The sequence below is a fragment of the Chiloscyllium plagiosum genome, unplaced genomic scaffold, assembly GCF_037043375.1.
Source record: "Chiloscyllium plagiosum isolate Xiang-an unplaced genomic scaffold, Cpla_swu_hap1 HiC_scaffold_39, whole genome shotgun sequence".
NCBI lineage: Eukaryota > Metazoa > Chordata > Chondrichthyes > Orectolobiformes > Hemiscylliidae > Chiloscyllium > Chiloscyllium plagiosum.
Window position 1 is genome coordinate 65,025,641 of NW_028270177.1, and position 6,117 is coordinate 65,031,757.

General features: G+C 43.5%; 1 non-coding gene across 1 annotated transcript; it reads right to left on the reverse strand.

The window, feature by feature from the left end:
- Window positions 1-291: 291 nt before the first annotated feature.
- On the reverse strand, window positions 292-365 carry trnat-agu (transfer RNA threonine (anticodon AGU)). The gene has a single exon. It is a non-coding gene; the product is annotated as a tRNA-Thr (tRNA).
- Window positions 366-6,117: the final 5,752 nt, after the last annotated feature.

The window sequence follows — 6,117 nt, forward strand, 5'->3', positions numbered from 1 at the left end:
AAAGTTCTCCGGCAAATCTGCAACACCTCCTGCGTAATCTCGTTATTCCTACCAAACTGGGAATGAAGGAGGGGGAAAAAAGAGGATAAGAAGCAGAAGTGCTTGTGGAATAACGGAAAGAAACCACAGACTTAATTAATAGTTCGTAACTAAAAAAAAATCACTGTTGTAACTTAACCTGGATCTCCAAATCATAAAAGGGTGAATGTCCAAAAAGACACGGTTGAGACTTGGATGACACGGCATTTGTGAACAGTTGAAACACCAAGACCAAATACGAATGCAACAAACAGGCACCGCTGGGAATTGAACCCAGGATCGCCTGCTTACTAGACAGGCGCTTTAACCAACTAGGCCACGGCGCCGCACATTTCGGGTATTTACTCATCCATATGTGAAGTTGGTTAACCACTTCGTCACAGTACTTGGAAATGTGTTTTCGGATCAATGTTGCTCACGGAGAATTGCAATCAGTCCTCTAATTTACAAATACAGAGAGTTTACAGCTGAACATTCTCCACTGAAAAGGCACAGAAAAAGGTAATTTCCCTTTGCATTCATTTCAAACTGATACCTTCACCTGTTTAAACTGACAGGAGAAAGAGGATGTGTTTATCCTCTCCGTGCCCATGAATCACGTTAATACACACAGAGGGGATCTCAACAACAGGAACAAGGTCATTGTGGAGATTTAACGAGGTATAATGTGTAAGTAATTGTTAACATTGGGCAGTAAAAGTTGAACGATTAACACTGACACTGAGTCTTGCACCACCAGTTCCACGCTCACTTCCTGCCTCATGCCTCCCAGCCATCATTGCCGATCACTTTATTTCACTGTCCTGCTCCACTTCTCAACTTATTTCCAAATGATTGCAGGTGTCTGAGAGGAACCTTCAGCTTTTAGAAACGTTTTCCTGGAATATAGCCGTCACTCAATGGGATAGGATTCAGGGCACATCCCGAATTACCCGAGTGATGGATGGGATGAGTTACTTTCCTGAACCTTTCAGCTCCTCAGCACGGACATACAGCCATGATACCGATGGGGGGAGTTCCAGTATTTACACTCAGCGACACTGAAGGATCAGCGAGATACTTCCAACTCAGAAAGGTGATATGATTGGAGATGGATTTGCGGTAGTAGTTTCCCGTGTATCTGCTGTCATTGTCCTGATAGACGGACGGAAAGGATCACTGGACCGATTCTGGCAGGAAACCTTGTCACCTGACTTGTACACACTCTTGTGTCGGTCGTTGACTCCATAACCAACTCCAGCTGCAAAGTTGCCTTCCCCATGTTTCGAAACAGTTCATATTATCGCCTTGTGTTTCAATGTGAAAAAAGCGGAGCTCTGATAATCTGATGTCGTTCAGCAGATGTACTGCAGGAAGGCACAGAACAGGCTGATGGTCACAGTGCCTCGTTTTGACGCACTGGCATCCAGTGAGCGAGCGGCACTAATAAGTGAGCCGTTCAACTCATCTTATCCTAGATCCGGGGCTAGAAATAAACAGAGTTTTCTCGCTGAACTTGTTCAGTCTCTTGAAGGGAAGAGCCCATGACTCAAATTATGCAAGTATATTTCACTGAAGTGGATCATGAACTCGTGTAGTGACTGACTATAACAATGGAAACATTCAGCCGAGATCCTGACAACACTGAAGGGGGCACGTGAAGACAAGTGTGTTTCCTTTTTTAGGGAAAGGCACTGCTTCACAAAGTGGGATTATTGAATTAATACAGTGACGCTGATTACCTTTGCTAGTTCTTCACCTTCTCAATCTTATTTCTCCCGATCTGAATGTCTGCATTGCACATAGTAAAAGCTGAGAGGAAGTCGGCGCTCGGTCGGCCCAATGTTGTAATGGATAACAACATATACCCTTGAGTTTCGAAGATTGAGTGGGGATCTGATTGAGACGTATAAGATTACGAAAGGATTGGACACTCTGGCAGTAGGAAACAAATTTCCACTGATGGGTGAGTGCCGAACCAGAGGACACAGCTTAAAAATACGGGTAGACCATTTAGGACAGAGCTCAGGAGAAACTTCTTCACCCAGAAAGTGGTGGCTGTGTGGAATATTCTGCCCCAGAGGGCAGTGGAGGCCCACTCTCTGGATTCATTTAAGAAGGAGTTGGATAGAGCTCTCAGAAATAGTGGAATCAAGGGTTATGGAGATCAGGCAGGAACAGGATACTGATTAGGAATTATCAGCCATGATTATATTGAATGGCGGTGCCGGCTCGAAGGGCTGAATGGCCTACTCCTGCTCCTATTGTCTATTGTCTATTGTCTATTGATAACGCGTCTGAATTCGATTCGGACGATCATAGTTTTGAATTCTACCTCGCTCAATTGCAGCATGTCGCTTTGCTGAAATCAGACATAACTGGTTTTATAAATACATTAAGGACAAAAAAGAGTCTGCGAAGAGTACAGGGACACCTCAAAAATCAATAAGCCCATCTCTGTTTGGTGCCACTCGAGATGGGGGAGATAGGAATCCTGTCCTTTGTTTGAATGTTTACTGTGGGGAAGGACATACAACATGGAATATAAAGGAATACAGCGCTGAACAGGCCCTCAATGTTGCGCCGACCTTTGAACTATTCTCAGCTCATCCCCCTACCCAATCCCAAGATCATCCATGTGCTTATCCAAGAGTTGTTTAAATCTCCATAATGTGGCTGAGTTAAACACACTGGAGGGTAGGGCATTGCGCGCCCTTTCAACTCTCTCAGTAAAGAACCTGCCTCTGACATCTATCTTAGAGCTATCACCCCTCAGTTTGTAACTATGTACCCTCGTACAAGCTGAAGTCATCATCCGAGCAAAAAGACTTTCATGTCTACCCTATTTAATTCTCTGATCACCTTGTATGTCTCCACCAAATCTCCTCGGAGCCTTCTTCTTTTCGAAAAGAACAAACACATTTCTCTCAGCCTTTCCTCATCAGACCTTCCACCCAGACAACATCCTGGTAAACTTCCTCTGTACCTTTTCCATGCTTTCACATCCTTGCCGACATACGGCGACCAGAAATGTACACAATATGCCACCTGCCACGGCAATGGCGTTTTGTACATTTGCAGCATGAGTTTGCGGCTCCGGCACTCAATCTCTCTACCAATGAAACCTAACACACCGTATGCCATCTAAACAGCACTATCAACCTGGGTGGCAACTTTCAAGCATCTATGTTCATGGACATCAAGATTCCTCTTCACATCCACACCAGCAACAATCTTTCCGTTGGCCCAATACAATGCCTTCCTGTTATTCTTCCCAAAGTGCATCACTTCACATTTAGGTGCATTTAACTCAATTTTCCACCTCTCACCCCAATTCTGCAGTTTAACCAAGTCCCCCTGCAACGTGTAACAGTTTTGCAAACTGTCCACTACTCCACCAACGTTATTGTCATCTTCAAATTTACTAATTCATCCACCTTTTTACTGCGTCTAAGTCATTTATAAAAATGATAAACAGCAGTTGTCCTAAAACAAATCCTTGTGAGACACCACTGCTAACTGGACTCCAGCTTGAATATTTTTCATCCATCACCACTCGCTGCCTTCTTTCAGAAATCCAGTTTCAATCCAAATTGCCACATTATCCTCCATCCCATGCCTCTGCATTATTTTTCAACAGCCTACCATGTGGAAACGTATCAGAGGCTTTACTGAATTCCATGTATCACACTGCGACTGCTCTACCCTCATCTGCATTCTTGGTCACGTTATCAAAAAAAAAACTCAATGAGCTTTGTGAGACATTACCTGCCCTTCACGAAACAATGTTGACTATCTGAAATCAAATTGTTGCTTTATAGATGATTATACATCTTACCTTTTATAATTCTTTCCAAAACCTTTCTTACAACAGAAGTAAGGCTAACTGATTTTGAATTACCTGCGTCATCTCTACTGCCCTCCTTGAACAAGAGCACAACATTTGGAATCCTCCATTCCTCTGGTACTAAACTTGTAGACAATGACGACTCAAATATCAAAGCCAAATGTTCTGCTATCTGCTCCATGGCTTTCCAGAGAGTACTCGGATAAATCCCAACTGGCCTAGGTGACTGGCCTACTTTCACTCCTTCTGGAACTGCTAACGCCTCTTCATAACTAACATTGACCGTTTTAAGTCTAATATCTCGTATCTCATTCTTCTCCTCTACAATATTCTCCTTTTCCTGAGTAAAAACCAATGAGAAATGTTCGTTTAGTACCTCTCCGATCTCTAGGTTCCGCACTCAACATCTCACTTCTGTCTTTGACTGTCCCTATTCCTACCCTCATCAGCCTTTTTATCCTCATCGAAAGCTTTAGGTTTCTCCTTTATCTATTTGTTAAAGACTGCTCGTATCCTTTGTTTGCTCTTCTTAACTTTCTCTTTAAATCCTTCCCAGACGATCTGTAACTCTCCATCGCCTCATCTGAACCATTTGTCTCTCAACTTATAAGTCTCCTTCTTCCACTTTACAAGAGATGCAATTTCTTTAGTAAACCACGGTTCCCCTACCTTATCACTTCCTCTGTGCCTGACAGGGACATACCTATCAAGGACACGCAATACCGGTTTCTTAAGCCAGCTCCAATTTTCCATTTTCTACATCCCTTGCATTCTGCTACCCCATTCTCTGCATCCTAACTTTGCTAAATCGCATTATAATTGCCCTTGCCCAATTGATAACTCTTGACCAATTGATAAGTCTGAGGGGAAATAGATGTTGTTATCTTGATATAAAGATTATGTTCGAGTGGAGGAAGCACTGGATGTATTGAAACGGATACAAGTTAATAAATCCCCATGAAATGATCAGATCATACCTCAGAGCTCAGTCGGAAGTGAGGCAAGTGATTTCTGGGTCACTTGCTGAATATTGTGAAATCGATAATCAAAGGTGAGGTGCCACAACACTGTAGGCTGACTAACATGATATTACAATTTAAGAAAGGAGGTAATGAAAACCAGGCAACTATCGACCTACGAGTCTGACGTCGGTGGTGGGCACGTTGTTGGACGGAATCCCGAGAGACAGGAATTAATGTATTTGGAAAGGCAAGACTGATTAAGAATAGTCAGCAATGGCGTTATGCGTGGGAAATGATGGCTCGTTAAATTGGAAGAGTTTTTTTTATGAAGTAACAAAGAGGATTGATGAGGGCAGAGCGGTGTGCGTGATCTATGCGGACTTCAGTGGTCGACAATGTTCCCCATGGGAGTCTGGTTAGCAAGGTTAGGAGATCCAAACATTTGAATTCAGAACTGGCTCGAAGTTAGAAGACAGAGGTTGGTGGTGGAGTGTTATCTTTCAGACTGGAGGCCTGTGACCACTGGAGTGCCACAAGAATTGATGCTGGGTTAATTTTCGTCATTTTCATAAATGTTTTGGATGTGATCGTAGGAGGTACAGCCAGTACGTTTGAAGATGACATCAAAACTGGAGAAGATGATCACCTCAGGAAGTTGCGTGAAACAGTAAATTGACCAAAAGGCAGTGTTCAGAGCTGAGCCCTTCCACAGGAGACATGTGCATGTAGCGACTAGCAGAGGATAGCTTCGATTTATTGACCTGATAATTATGGGCCAAGCAGACTACTTGGGAACAATGTGTTTCAGAGTAAGTCTAGGAAGACCACCGTAATCACGGACACACGGATCATAACGTGAAAGCACATAACTTGAGACATAGTAAGGTATTTTGCCTAGGCCGTGCACGTAGCTGGATTATTGGAACTTCGAGAGTTTATTCATTACATTAGATTCCAAACAGTGTGGAAACAGGCCATTCGGGCCATCAAGTCCACACCGACACTAGGAAGAGTAAGCCACCCCGACCCATTTCTCTCCCTCTCACGCACCCAACATTATGGAAATTGAACATAGCCAAACCACCTTCCCTGCACATTATTGGACTGTGGAAGGAAGGTCCATAGCGATAATTGCCCCAGGCTGGAATCGAACCTGGATTATATGAGGCTGTGAAGTAGCAGTGCTGACGAGAGCGCCACCATGCCGTTAGCTCAATAACTGCATCAATGAAGTAATTCTCGTAGGCGATTCTGCATGTTTTCAGCTTTTGTGTCTTGATCAGAATTGAA